This window comes from Podarcis melisellensis (genome assembly GCF_964234715.1).
Source record: "Podarcis melisellensis genome assembly, chromosome: 5".
NCBI classification, from domain to species: Eukaryota; Metazoa; Chordata; class Lepidosauria; order Squamata; family Lacertidae; genus Podarcis; species Podarcis melisellensis.
In genome coordinates this window covers 94,913,608-94,929,040 of record NC_138537.1, presented here as the reverse complement: position 1 = coordinate 94,929,040, position 15,433 = coordinate 94,913,608, and the positions used below count along the sequence as shown (strand labels likewise).

Below are 15,433 nucleotides of genomic sequence, written 5' to 3'. Positions count from 1 at the left end.
AAGACTTTGGCCACCTCATGAGAAGAGAAGACTCCCTGGAAAAGACCCTGATTCTGGGAAAGATGGAGGGCACAAGGAGAAGGGGAAGACAGAGGACGAGATGGTTGGACAGTGTTCTCAAAGCTACCAGCATGAGTTTGACCAAACTGCGGGAGGCAGTGGAAGACAGGAGTGCCTGGTGTGCTCTGGTCCAGGGGGTCACGAAGAATCGGACACGACTAAACAACAGCAACAACAATCTTTATGAGCAGCAGCTTGCCAGGTGGGTGGAGCTGCAATGCTAGATTGACAACAGGAAGTGTCACTGATACATCTCAAGAAGCAAGATGGCAGGGAGATTGGTATGGAGTTCATGCACTGGGGAAGCCAATCTGGTACTCCTGCTTGAATGTCTCTGTGGAAGCCCTTGTTGCCACACAATGGAATGGTGAGGCGCCTGGAGCCATTGACACAATATATTGTTCCTGAGAGCCCTTGCCATCATTGTGAAGCATGCAGGTCCCTTTGGTATGTGGTGACCTGAATGCAATGCAATGCAATGAGGCCAGCAGCAAGACTGCGGGTGGTGCAGATCTTCATCTGAACCTGGCCAGGGCAAGGTTGCATTATCACATTGGTGTGATGGCCTGGGAATCTGACTCAGAAGCTGAACCTGAGGACTCCCAGCCTGCACAGGAGTCCCTGCCTCCAGGCAGGGCCGGGGCAGGGCCTTGAATCTGAAGTGCCTGCACCTGTGCCAGATCCTCAGGAGCAGACACCAGATGAATCCACTCTGGCTCCGGAGGTGATTGAGGACCGATTACCTGCAGGTGCTCCTCTCCCAGCTCTGTCAGGAGAAGGTGAGGCTGCCTCTGGGTCCAGTAACCCTCCAGCCTCGCCTGAGCTGCAGAGGCTCAGGGCAGAGAGGTGGAGGGAACTGGGTTCTTTCAGTAGGAGTGCTTACCTCCAGGCCAGGAGAGGCGAGTCACCTGTGGGCCGGGACCGCCCCTGGCTTCAGAGGAGATAAAGGCCAGTCAGCCCAGGCCCAGGTTGCGGGAGCAACGACATTGGAAACCTATTTCTGCCAGCACCCAGACCTGTTTTTCCGGAGTCCCCAACCACGCCCGGCTTCTTGCTTTGGACTCCACTTCCCCCTTGGTGGACAGTCTCTAGACCCTCGGCCCAGGACCGGACTTTGACCATGCCTCAAGGTAAACCGCCCCCCCGGGACCAGCACAATTGGGCTGTTGGTGGTGGCAATAAATAAAACTAGCCAGATCCTCACAAATATATTGTGGGTCAGTGAGCAGTGCTGCCTGCTTCTGAGAAAGGAACCAGCCCCTTTTTTTGGAACTTCATACCACCTTCACATACTGTCTAGCACCACGAGGAGGCCAACATCACACTTTGGGAGCTTCTGACCATAAGTGAATTTGTGAGCTAAGCATGAAGTTCCCTTCTCAGGCCAAACATCGTTTCCCCTCCTCGCTCCCCCAGAAGACAGCTGAAACTTTTCAAGCAGGTTCAACACATCCATTGTCAATTGTACATCAAATTGTTTTGTGGGTTGTAGAGTCGCTCTTGGCCGCAATGGATGTCCCAATGGCCATTTAGGGCTTAGGAAGTCCAGGCCATGCAATAGAGATCTACCTACTACTTAACAGTAGGATGAGGGAGATTTTAAACAAGATTGCAATGACTGGAAATCCTATACAGTAGTACCTCGGGTTACATATGCTGCAGGTTACATACGCTTCAGGTTACAGACTCCACTAACCCAGAAATATTACCTCGGGTTAAGAACTTTGCTTCAGGATGAGAACAGAAATCATGCAGTGGCGAACTTCCGGTCGGCGCCAGCGTTAATGGCGGTCCTTGCTTCGAGCTCCGAAGCAGGACTGCTCCGTGAGTTCGGGTCTGACCCGCTACGGCGAGCGGGGGACCCCTAAAATCACAGGCGCTGAAGCCTGTGAACAAGGAGATTCGGTGGGCACCTTTGCGCCCCCCGGTATCGCGAAAGAGCCTTTTTAAAGGCTCCGGAGCGGCATCGGGTGTGAGCGCGGTGCTGAGGATCGCAACCCAGCTCACGGAGCGAAGCCGCGTCGCCATTGACGGAGAGCGCCGATTCCTTCCTGAAACTACCGATTGGAAACAACACCCGTGAGTAAGAACAGTAAATAAAGGGAACGGGACTTTAAAATTTAAGAAGATTTGGCTGAAAACGGGAGAGGCAAAAATTAAGGAAGTCTGCCCCCCCGGAACTACATGATTGACTGAGCAACGAAAAGAGCAAGCTGTGCTTAAAGGGGACGTTTTTATGCTTTTTAACTTTGTTAAACTTGTCATCGGAAGAGGACCTCCCCCCCCAACGAGCAGGAGAGGGGGGGAAGAAATTTGACTTAATTCTATCTGCTCAAGAAAGGGGATTTGAATGGGAAATCTTCCACTGCCGATACCTCTGGCCAGGCTGCCGGGGCAGCGAGCGCCTGAAGAGAGCTGTCAAACTTGATTGAGGATACAAAGTAAGATTTATCTGATATAAAATAACGGGACTTCAGCGGACAAAACTGTAACATTTTAAACTGCAACAAAGTAGGGTCTTTATTTGGACTTTCGCTTTTGGAACTTTGTATGGCTATTTCTTTCCCTGTTTCTTTGTCTCCGCATTGGATACAATGTACTCCCTCTAGAGGCTTAAAAGAGAGACTGCTGCATTGAGATATAAACAGTGGGATTTTCCAACTGCAACTGTTCCTGTGGGAACGACCTTGAGATATGAGCGGCCCACTGGATGAAATATCAACAAGATCCAAAGCAAAACAGGCTCAGGCTCAAAAGAAAAGAGGCTCCTTGACAGGAGCAACAGCAACACAGGAAAGAACAACTACGGTATCAATGGATTCCATGACACAGGCTCTACTCAGGATAAATGAATCTTTAGAATCACTTACTAGGCAAACCACAGAGAACTCCAAGAAACTGACTGAACTGACAACAAGACTGGATTTGAACACGACAATAATATCGACTAATACAGACTCTATAAATCGTTTAATTCAGGAAAGCACAGAGACGAGGAAAATAGCCGAAAGCGCGAGGACCACGGCCGAGGAAACCAAAGGGAAATTTGTCCCTATTGCAAAGAAGGTACATGAGCATGATGAAGCCCTGGCCCTTATGGATCTGGAGAGGAAAGGCAAGAACTTGAAATTGAGACTGGTACCTGAGGAGGAGGAGGACAAGCTCGGGGAATTTCTTACAGACAAGTTCCAAGAATTTTGGAGTGAAGAGTTGGGGGAAGAGGAAGAGGATTTTACAATAACTACAGCCTTCCGGATTGGTAGAAAGCAAGGCAAGAAGCCAAGGGATTGTTTAATAACTTTTAGATCCAAGGAAGAAAGAGATAAAATATTGAACCTACATTTCCAGAGGGCACTGGTTATCAAAAATTCCCAAATACAGATCTTCAAAGATATTCCTAGATACTTTTTGGAGGTGAGAACACAATTTAAAGACTTAGTCGACATATTAAAACAAAACAACATTCAATTCAGGTGGGAATTCCCACAAGGGCTGTCCTTCAACTTCAAAGGGAAGAAAACTAAAATAAAAACAATTCAAGATAAAGAACACTTTTTGGAGAGAAACTTTGAGGACTTTCAGAAAGGAACTGTAGAGGGGGGAACACTGGATATTACCAACCTATCGTTTGGATTGAACCAAGCACCGACTGACGAGGAACAAGAACTTGGAGCAGTGGGTGGGAAAAGTACCCAATAACAAAAATGTCTCTGCAACTTCTGAGTTGGAATTGTAATGGTCTAAACCATCCCCGAAAAAGAGATCAAGTTTTTCATATATTAAAGAAAGAACAGTTAGATATAATTTGCTTGCAAGAAACCCATATTGCCAGGATATACAGGAAACTTCTGATAAATAAGAGACTAGGATTGGAATTTGTTTCCTCGGACAAAGTGAAGAAAAGAGGGGTGGTGATTTATGCCAAGGAAAAATGGGAACCAAAAATGATCTTTAAAGATGATGAAGGAAGATACCTGGCAGTAGAAATTCAAATTCAAGGAGAAAAGATTTTAATTGTTGGAGTTTATGCACCTAACGAGGGGAAGGCAGAGTTTTTCAAGAAGTTGCATGAGACCTTAATGGACTTTATGGACCTTAAAATTATAATGATGGGAGATTTCAACGGAGTTGTCTCCACAAATATGGACAAGGCACAAAGGCAAGTAATATCCAAGGATGGGAGACTACCAAAGACTTTTTTCGAACTCACTGACACCATGGACTTGATCGACATCTGGAGAACTAGGAACCCTCTGGAAAGAGAGGGAACCTTTTTCTCGGAAGCAAAAATGACCTGGACTAGAATTGATCAAATTTGGATTTCTAGCAGTCTGGCACCAAGAGTGAAAAAAACAGAAATCTGCACAAAAACCTTCTCCGACCATAACGCAGTCAAGATGGAAATGAAATTAACAACGGCTGGAACCTTCAGATGGAGAATGAATGACACCCTATTTAGAGATGAAGAAATTTATCATAAGGCCCAAAAAATATTGAAGGATTACTTTGAGATAAATTTGAGAACGGAGGTGGAAAAAAGAATAGTATGGGACGCAAGTAAGGCCGTGATGCGTGGATTCCTAATTCAGCAAAATTCTATAAAAAGGAAGAAACAAAATGAGAGGAAGGAAAAGATTTTGAACCAGATAAAGGAAGGAGAAAAAAAACTGAGATCTAAGCCGAAGTCTCAAGAGATCTTAAGAGAAATAAAATACCATCAGACGCAATACATGGAATTGATGAATCAGGAAATAGAATGGAAGATAAAGCAAATGAGACAAAGGACATTCGAATCGGCAGATAAATGCGGGAAACTGCTGTCATGGCAACTGAAAAAGAGGCAAAAATTAAACACGGTGACATCCCTGGAAATAGATGGGAAAATTATCAACAAACCAAATGAAATAAGTAATTGTTTTCAAAGTTTCTTCAAAAAACTTTATGCACAAGGGCCTACAAATGAACAAGAAATAGAAGAATTTGTTAAAAGATATGGACTACCAAAGATCTCAGAACAAAATAAAAGGATCTTGAATGAAAAAATCACAGAACAAGAAATAGAGGGTGCCATTCAGAATACAAAATTGGGGAAATCACCAGGACCAGATGGTTTAACTGCAAAATACTATAAAGATCTTAAAGAATGGCTAATACAGCCATTGAAGGAAGTATGCAACCAGATACTAGAGGGGAAAAAGGCTCCCGAATCGTGGAAAGACGCATTCATCTCACTTATACCGAAGACAGAAACTGAGAAACATCAAGTTAAAAACTACCGCCCTATATCACTCTTGAATGTGGATTATAAAATTTTTGCAGACGTTTTAGCAAAAAGATTTAAGAGAGTTTTGATGGAGGAGATTCATAAGAACCAAACAGGCTTTCTCCCAGGGAGACATATGTCAGAGAATGTGAGGAACATTATAGACATCTTGGAGATGCTAGAGGTGGACATTAATAGGAAGGCAGTGTTGATCTTTGTGGATGCGGAGAAGGCCTTTGACAATATTTCTTGGAAATTTATGAAGAAGAATCTCCATGGGATGGGGGTAGGTCAAGGGTTTGAAAACGGTATAGGTGCAATATATTTTGAACAAAGAGCGAAACTAATTGTGAACAATGTGGTAATGGATGAAATACCAATAGAGAAAGGTACACGACAGGGATGCCCTATATCCCCTTTACTGTTTATATCGGTCCTGGAGGTTTTGTTAAATATGATTAGGAGGGACCAGCTGGTAAAAGGAATACAGGTCGGATCTAAACAATATAAGCTAAGGGCATTTGCAGATGACTTAGTGCTAACTTTGCAACAGCCAGAAGCTAGTACCAAAAGAGTTTTAGAATTAATGGAGATATTCGGCCAGGTCGCAGGATTTAAATTGAATAAACAGAAAACAAAGGTGCTGGGAAAAAATTTAACAAAAGAGGAGAAAGATAGGTTTCAAAGTGAAACTGGGTTGGAAATAGAAAAAAAGGTTAAGTACCTGGGGGTGAATTTGACATCAAAAAATGTGAATCTATTTAAAGATAACTATGAAAAATGTTGGACAGAAGTTAAGAAAGATCTAGACATATGGTCCAGGCTGAAACTTTCCTTGTTAGGCCGAATTGCTGTTATCAAGATGAATGTATTGCCAAGAATGTTGTTTTTATTTCAGACGCTGCAGATTCTAGACAAAATGGACTGTTTCAAGAAGTGGCAGAAAGACATATCTAAATTTGTCTGGCAGGGCAAAAAGCCCAGAATTAAATTTAAGATTTTAACTGATGCAAAAGATAGAGGGGGCTTCGCCCTGCCAGACTTAAGACTCTATTATGAATCAGCAGCTTTTTGCTGGTTGAAGCAATGGCTACTTCTTGAAGATGCAGACATTCTTGATCTGGAAGGATATGACAATAGTTTTGGTTGGCATGCATATCTGTGGTATGACAAGGTAAAGATTTATAAAAGTTTTAAAAACCATATTGTCAGGAAAGCATTGTACAATGTTTGGAATAGATATAAGGATTTGTTGGAAAGTAAAACCCCTAGGTGGTTGTCACCAATGGAAGCGAAAGCAGTGAAAAAAATTAACATGGACTCTAATTGGCCTAAGTATTGTGAAATTTTAGAATATGATGGCGAGAAACTGAAGCTACAAAGTTTTGAGAAGCTAAAGCATAAAGTTCGAGATTGGTTACACTACCGTCAGATAAATGAGATGTTTAAGCAGGACAGGAAACTGGGTTTTCAGAAGGAGAGGTCAAAGTTAGAAACAGAATTGTTAGAATCCAATACTAAAAATCTATCTAAAATGTATAATTTGCTGCTGAAATGGAATACACAGGATGAAACAGTGAAATCAGCTATGATTAAATGGGCACAGGATATTGGTCATGACATTATGTTTGACGACTGGGAACAGTTATGGACCACCGGTGTTAAATTTACGGCATGTAATGCCCTGAAAGAGAATATAATGAAAATGATCTATAGGTGGTACATGACCCCAGTCAAACTTGCAAAGATCTACCATCTGCCCAATAACAAATGTTGGAAATGTAATGAGGCTGAAGGTACTTTTTATCACCTTTGGTGGACTTGCCCAAAGATTAAAGCCTACTGGGAAATGATCTATAACGAAATTAAGAAAGTCCTTAAGTGGACATTTGTAAAGAAACCGGAGGCTTTTCTCTTGGGCATGGTCGGCCAATTGGTACCAAAGAAGGATAAGACATTTTTTATGTATGCAACCACAGCAGCAAGAATCCTGTTGGCAAAGTATTGGAAGACGCAAGAATTACCTACTCCGGAAGAATGGCAATCGAAGGTGATAGAATATATGGGACTGGCAGAGATGACCGGCAGAATCCGTGACCAGAGGAAAGAGACAGTGGAAGAGGACTGGGGGAAATTTAAAGTATATTAAAAAAATTATTGTAAAATTGTGGACTGATAAGATGACAAGGGGTAAGAAACAAAGAATTACAGCTGTAAATCTTAAACTTCAAGAAAATGTAAAAGGGACTTGATTAAATACTGACTGATGAGTTGCTCGAAAAAATGGCAAAATAAGGATGTGGCGAAGGGAAGGCATGGGGAAGTCAAATTTTTGTTGTATGTCTTTGATGTTTGTGTTTTGTTTTGTATTGTCTTTAATATGTGTAAAAACTAAGAAAAATATTATAAAAAAAAGAAATCATGCAGTGGCGGCGCAGTGGCAGCGGGAGGCCCCATTAGCTAAAGTGATGCTTCAGGTTAAGAACAGTTTCAGGTTAAGAACAGACCTCCAGAACGAATTAAGTTCTCAACCCGAGGTACCACTGTACCTTGCTTCATGGGATAAATTATTACCAGAGACAACAATGTGCAAACAATAAAGACATAATACAATGCAAAATTCTTTCTCAGGACAGAATAAAATGTGTGTATGTGTGATGGGGGGGGGCGGAGAGACAGTGGAATATAAACACTTGCTGCTATTTATGCTTGTGTTGGCATTTACACATTTAACACAAAACAGGCAAATCTGATACGCTGCAGTTTTGCACAAGGCTTGTTTATGTTGGCTCTCTTCATTTAGGTTACCCCAAAACAGAAGTCTTCTTAACAGAGGCATACTGTTAGAACACGCATTAAGTATATTACTAATGTCTCGCTTAAGAACCACAAGAAGCCCATTGTGCAAAACTGTTTCATAATGATGTATTTTAACCAGAGCAAAGAGAAGCACCCTGTTAAATTCAAATGGTTTCCACATGGATAGCAATTAGCAGAACCACAGGCGATTATGACTTCATGTGTTCTCCAGCAGATAGTGTTTCTCTGCTTATCTGTACAGTGTTTCATTCTCGCAGCGAAGAAGTCAAACTACCGAGTTACTTAATAGTCACAGGAAGAGAAAAAGAGGTATTACCCAAATTCCAAACATTTTAGTAACCTCTGTAATGGGTCATTTGCCAGCTTAGTGCTCACATATCAGACTTCTCTGAGCTCTTGTTAAAACGAGCGTGGGCCATTTTTCTAAGCTTTAACTGGTCCTTTGTGTCTGTCTCAACGACTGAGCAGAGACATGGCAAGAGGAGAGAAGTACGCCATTGGCTCATGGGAGCCGTAAATCACTGCAGTGTACTTTAAAAAGAAAAGCGAAAAGGAAACCTTCTAAAACTCTTGCAGTCCTCCCTCAAGAGTTTTCTTCCATTAAGTAGTAATGGGATGATGAATCCAATGACAGTTGTAGCAAAAAAACCACACCCCACTTTCCTCGATCCCCTTCTGAATGCCCCCCTCCATTCCCACATCCAGCTATTCCATTCATAGGAGCCAACTCGTAGGGGCCAAGGTCCGCCCGCAATAAAATACTTGAGGGGTTCAGGCTCCCCAAAGTTGAAGGACATTACCATTCAATGATTGATTATGTGGGGTGGGACTTATCTGCCAATATTTTATTCAAGTTGGCACCCCTGCTTCTGTTAGGATTTCTGCTCCGTGTTTGCAGTCATGGGATGGTTGTCTATCACATGATGGTGTATGTTTTCATTCCACAGTGTGGGAAGTGACAGAGACAGGATGTTTGGGTTACTGTGTTCCGTGAAGTAGGACTATAGTCCTTTGTTTCTTTCTCTTTGCTGTCTGAGGAGAAAGAGGAAGGAGCTAAGGCAGAATGCTCCAAGTGTATTAGATGTAAATAAAAGTAGATTAGCCAAAATGCTGAGCTATTGAGTCTGTTACGTGAACTGCCAATACTCTGCAGGATCCTAAAGCGTGCTAATGCCTCTTGGTATCAGTTGCTGTGATGTTCGGGCTGGAGAAAGCTTTTGAAGCTCCTGAACGATCGACCAGGAGGGAGAGAACATGCCAGTCAGGCATGTGTCTCTGCCAGGGTCCTACACATGAGTAGGACGATCCTAACAGCTTCCATTCATAAACCCAACTTGATCACACTTTAGGGTCACCCGTTTTTCATACATTATATATTTCATACATTATTCAAATAGCAAATAAATCATATGTAATGGTTCTAGGGGTTGCTCATGCGTAAGTTGTTGCCACACCTGGTTGGGTTACCTGGGTGAACCCTTTCTATCCGGACAGCCACCCATCCGTGGCTGTCTCAATCGCTGGCAGAATCCGTCAGTGGGCGTTTCTTGAACTTCTTCCAGCAAAGAAGTTCTTTGACGCCAAGTCTCCTCCTACTCTCCCTGCGCGGAAGTCTTCTGCGCAGGGAGGGTGTGGGCAGCGGAGGACCCGTGCTCTCCCCGCTGGTCTCCGGCGAGGAGTCCTGGAGCCCCCTCGCTGATTCCCCCATCTGCCCCCCTTCTCCACTGGTGCTACGCTGATTTCCTTCCCCAGCAGATGGGCTGCCTCTCTCCCTACTGGGACCCTCTCTGGCATCCCTCTGGATCCTTCCCTCCGCCTCTGGCTCCGATGGCAGTTCCCTGACATCATAAGTGACTTGTCATAATGCATGTGAAATTTACTTTAGCCCTCTAAAGTAAAGGGATTGAGAAGACATGGACATATTCCATCCATTAAAAGCTAACTGTTTATTGTGGACAAAGGATCAGAAATACAGTTCATAAGAAGTGTAGGGTGGCAATTCTGTTCCATTCGAAATTTACCAATCAGGATACTCATTTCGCTTTCTGCCATCTTGATACATCTGGTGTGTTAATCTGGGATGACAGTACATTGAGATTCTATTTCATGTTTTTCTGAATAATGTCACAGGTATCCAGAGCAAAAGAAAGCTGGAGTTCTAAATCCACCTTCATCAAAACAATCATACAATAGTAGAGTTGGAAAGGACCATTAGTGTCATCTAGTCCAACCCTCTGCAACATGAATGTAGTTTATGTTCATTGAGAAAGTATATTGATGCTTCCTATGCCTCCAAGTGCCCCTTCTGTCACAGTGGACTTTTTTGAAGACCGTGTACATCCATTAATCCAACTCGCAAAATTCATGCCATATAAGCTTGTAGTCTTTTTTTTTTTTTTTAAAAAAATAGATTTTTATTGGTTTTAACAACATTAAGAATTAGAACATAACCAAGATAAGACAAAGAAAAAACAATAGAAAAAACATACAAAAAAAATACACGACTTCCCCAAACCTTCCCCTCACTGCACCCTAATTTTTGAAATAACTTTTAGCAATCCTTCTTTCAATTTTACTAAAACAATTTTCTTTAAATTTTCCTGAATTAAAACTTTTAAAACTATAAATCTCTGATTTCATAACCCTAGACATCTTAACTTTCCGAAATTTTGCAAAAATTCTTAAGATAAACTTTAAATTTTTCCCAGTCCTCTTCCACCGTCTCTCTCCTCTGGTCACGGATTCTGCCGGTCATCTCTGCTAGTCCCATGAATTCAATCACCTTGGTCTGCCATTCTTCCAGAGTAGGTAATTCTTGAGTCTTCCAATACTTTGCTAGGAGAATTCTTGCTGCCGTGGTTGCATACATAAAAAAAGTTCTATCTTTCTTTGGAATCGTTTGGTCGACCATGCCCAGAAGAAAGGCCTCCGGCTTCTTTACGAATGTCCACTTAAGGACTTTCTTAATTTCATTATAGATCATATAAGCTTGTAGTCTTGCCCCATTGTGTGGTTGTGCATGTGACCAGCTCCATGCCTGGAGGATGTGCTCTAGCCACCTGGAAGATGGATAAGGTGGGAGAAAACATGGGAGCAGCCCAGTAGCATGAAGGATCACATAGCACCAGACCCAGAAGTATCTGCTTTCAGCAATTGGGTACGTTGCTCACACTTTCAGGAGTAGATCTGTGGACAGTGAAGGATTCAGTTTCCCATGACCAGTTGTAGGCCTCTCCAGTTAGTGATTCCAGTGATGGGTAAGAATCTCATCTCACAAATGAGGAACAGTAACACCAAGATGCCAATGTTGTTAACAAGCAGAGCCAAGGAAGTTATTAAGAGGCAAGAAGGCTTCCTTAAGAAACGTAGCACCATTATTATTCTTTTAAATGGTTCTTAGGAGATCCAGGAAGTTCCAGGCTGGTTGGGTTTGTGTGGCGAGTTCCCGCCCCCCACCAGGATAAATAAAGACACAAGACACCATAATTTAAGGTTAAATGGGCGAATTAGGCCACAACTTTATTGAATTCAGGAATGAGAGGCATTGGCTTAGGCATTGGTCCTAACGACTATCTGGCTCCAGCCCATTTGCTGGAGACAAGGGGAAGGGTTAACACTATATCGGGGGAGTCTCCTGCCAAGGCACGTCGACTAGGAGCTCCCCTGGGTCACCGCTCTGGGGCGTGCCTTTGGCCCACACCTCCATAGGCTTCGGACAGGGCCACGCCCCCGGAGTCCTTTATTGGACCACCCTTCGTTCACTGGGGGGAGGTGATGGCGTTCCTCCCCCCCCACACACACATCCTCTTAATCCCTTCTTACCAATGCCTAACCGCCAATGCCGAGGAGTTGTGACGAGTTGCTACGAGGTAGGCGAAAAACCAAATGGCTGTAAATTGCCAATTGGGAAAAATTCCTACCATGCCCCTTGCGGTGACAGACCGAAGTCCATAGCAAAGTCAGAGACCTACCTAAAGCCTACCCAAAGGGAGGGAGGGTGGGAAAATGTGGGGGCTAGCCGGCGAAAAGAGGGCGAGCCCCCTCTGCATCGGCCCTAAATAGGGCAGACCATCCCCCCCCCAGCCAGCCGATTGGCCGGCTGGGGGGAAGATGCGGCCGGGATTCCCCTGCTCTCGCGGGGGCTGAAACCAGCCCCCGCTCATGTGGGGGTGGGCGTGAAGCCCGCAACCCCACCTCCTGGGCAGGCCGGAAGTGGCTTTATATCTGTTCCTGGAAAACTGGTGGAAAGCATTATTAAAGACAAAATTAGCAAACGTATAGGATAACAAATCTTTGTGAAGAGGAACCAGCATGACTTCTGTTAAGCAAGTTCTGAGAGAGTATGTGGATAGGAGTGGCCTGTTAGACACTTACAACTTCTAAAAAACCTTTGATTAAGTCCGTCAAGCTTAGCAGTCATGGGATAAGAGAAGGTTTCCTCTTATGGATCAATAACTGGCTAAAGAACAAAAGGCAAAGAGCAGTAAAAACTAATAATTCTCACAATGGAAGGAGGTAGGAAGTGGGGTCCACCAAGGATCTGTAAGTTTTATCTTCTTGCTAAAAGGCAACAACAGGGTCAAGACCATGGAAATTCCATATTGCGTTTTGTGTATTTCATAGCTTGATCAGCTGCAGTCAGTAAAATAAGCCTGTTTCTCTTCCATTGTGTGTTTAAAATAAAAAGTTGTGCAGTGTATATGAATGCTGAAATTTTAGCATAAAGTGATACTTTGTTGCCCTGTGCCAAGTCTTGATCTCTCCTAATTATGGTAAATGCAGACTATATTCACTAAAGACTGCATATACTAGCATAATGAATGGCAGAATTCTCTCTCTCATGGTGCTGAATTTATCCAGTGAAAAAGAGCTTGTAATTAGATATAACTAAACATCTGCATTAAAAATCTGTTATGTGCCAGTTTGCATTAGAATTGTTGTTATTTTTATAAAGCACTATTTATATTACACTTTAACTTCTCGTTTAGGAAGGAGTCTTGCGGCAGACTGGAGAAAACATATAATAGTGGACTAGGGAAAAAAATGAAGATCATGGACACTGATCGGAAGCTATTCTTGCTTGTTGGTGTGAGGAATCTTGCACACCTTAGAAGTGTGTGTGTTTGTGTTCTCAGTTTTTATTTGGGGGCTGAAAATTGTGATTTAGTGGAATAGAAATATATGTGAATCTTTAATAGTATTCAGTTCCAACTTTTGTCCTAGCTGCTACCAATTCAGTATCATTTTTCTCCCTTTTCCCTAGGTAATCAAGAAGGGGAGGGACGCGGGTGGCGCTGTGGGTTAAACCACAGAGCTAGGACTTCCCGATCAGAAGGTCGGCGGTTCGAATCCCCGCGATGGGGTGAGCTCCCGTTGTTCAGTCCCTGCTCCTGCCAATCTAGCAGTTCAAAAGCACGTCAAAGTGCTCAGGAAGTCAAAGTTGAAGAAAATATTTTTGGAAGATAAAAGGGAAAAAATATTTACTTTCATTATTATCATTTTCTGTGTGGGTGTGGGTGTGTGGGTATCTGCACATATGTGTGCTGTTATATGCAATGTTTGGGAGGAAATAAGATGGTAGATAACAAATAACAAACTAAATATTGATGCATTTAATTTTTATTTCTTAATTATATTTAGTGGTAGTATGGCTGTATTGTTTTTTGTAACATAAAACTATTCAATAAAAATTATTTTTTTAAAAAGCATGTCAAAGTGCAAGTAGATAAATAGGTACCGCTCCAGCGGGAAGGTAAACAGTGTTTCCATGTGCTGCTCTGGTTCATCAGAAGCTGCTTAGTCATGCTGGCAACATGACCCGGAAGCTGTCTGCGGACAAACGCCGGCTCCCTTGGCCTATAGAGCAAGATGAGTGCGCAACCCCAGAGTCAGTCACGACTAGACTTAATGGTCAGGGGTCCTTAATCAAGAAGGGAGTTTATAAGATTGCCAACGCTGCTCATTAGAAATGGTGATTAGTTTTGTGCATTAGTTTTATCAATGAATTCAAAATCAAGGGTATGTCATAGTAATTTGTGACATCTCATAGCCTCTTTTGCAGGTTATGGAAGCAACAATGGAGCGTCTCTGAGCATGGCTGAGGAAGAGGAGTGTTTAAAGCACAAGGAACGAGATCAGTCTAGAGATCTCAGTGAAAACCCTCTTAGAGCTACATGGACTTAAACCATCTGGGACTGTGGCTTTATGCTAAGTTGATTCATGTGATATAGGTTTCATGTAATGTGAATCTTCCACATGGGTGGAAACTTCTTAGATGACACTAAGGCTTCATGCACTTTGTGCGTTGATTGATTATCCATGGTTAAGATATGGGAAGTGATCCCGTTCCCATTCCCACAACCAGATGACTTTGCAGAAAGGCTCATGAAACTCAGAATAATAGTGTGTTTATTTCTGTATTTTATATCAACTCGCACAAAGGCCCATTAATTTCATATACTCCAAAGGGAATGCAATTGACTAACACAATCTCCTTTGATCACTCACATACATATTCCATAATTTGCAGCCATTGGTGGCTATTGCAAGAATGTGGAGCTAAATTTAGTCTCTCAGACTGCAACTCATGGCTTCACAGCATTGGATCCAGATTTATCCAGCTAGTGTGATTATTTTTCCTCCAACAAGCTTCCTTATTTGGATTTGTACTCCAAAGTAACTTCCAGAATTATTGAAGGGAAAACCTTATAACAGGATGGCCACATATTTAAAGAGAGTGAACGCTTTTGACTTATCCAGAACTCTCAGGCAAACTGGAGAATCGAAACAGGAAAACAGATCTCCTATATTATGTCTCTGGCTAGGCTGTTTCTGAAACAGAGTGACTGCTGACTCAGAGCTCAGATTTTGGGGTTGACAGTCATCAAGCAAACCAAGGAAATATATAGCAGAAGGTAAAAAAGGTAACAACTCCAAATCAAGCTGTCTATCCCTCCTTCCTATACCCTATCTTTGCAAAGTTAGAACTGAACAAATAGAAAAGAGATGGCAAAAAACATTCTGTTGGCTTAGTGGCAAATTCTTGTTCAATTAAAACAATTTTATGTTGATGTTTTTTTTTTAAAAAAACCTCTTTAAGCAGGCAATAGAATAAAGGTAACAATATAGCAGCATCAAACAAAATTATCATATTTTAAAAATTGGAAGCAAGCCAACTTAGCAGACAATCCAAAATCAGTTCAATAATACTATCCGGGTAGGGAGTGGGGAAGAAGAAGGAATCCATAGTACTTAAGATGTCAGCTTGAAAACTCATCTCTCTCGGCTGTT

The 15,433-nt window shown here is 42.6% G+C and overlaps 1 long non-coding RNA gene across 1 annotated transcript; it reads left to right on the top strand.

The window, feature by feature from the left end:
• The first annotated feature begins 712 nt into the window (after window positions 1–712).
• LOC309370300 lies at window positions 713–15,222 on the top strand. Its single transcript, XR_014168499.1, has 2 exons — window positions 713–1,190; window positions 14,193–15,222. It is a non-coding gene; the product is annotated as an uncharacterized lncRNA (long non-coding RNA).
• Window positions 15,223–15,433: the final 211 nt, after the last annotated feature.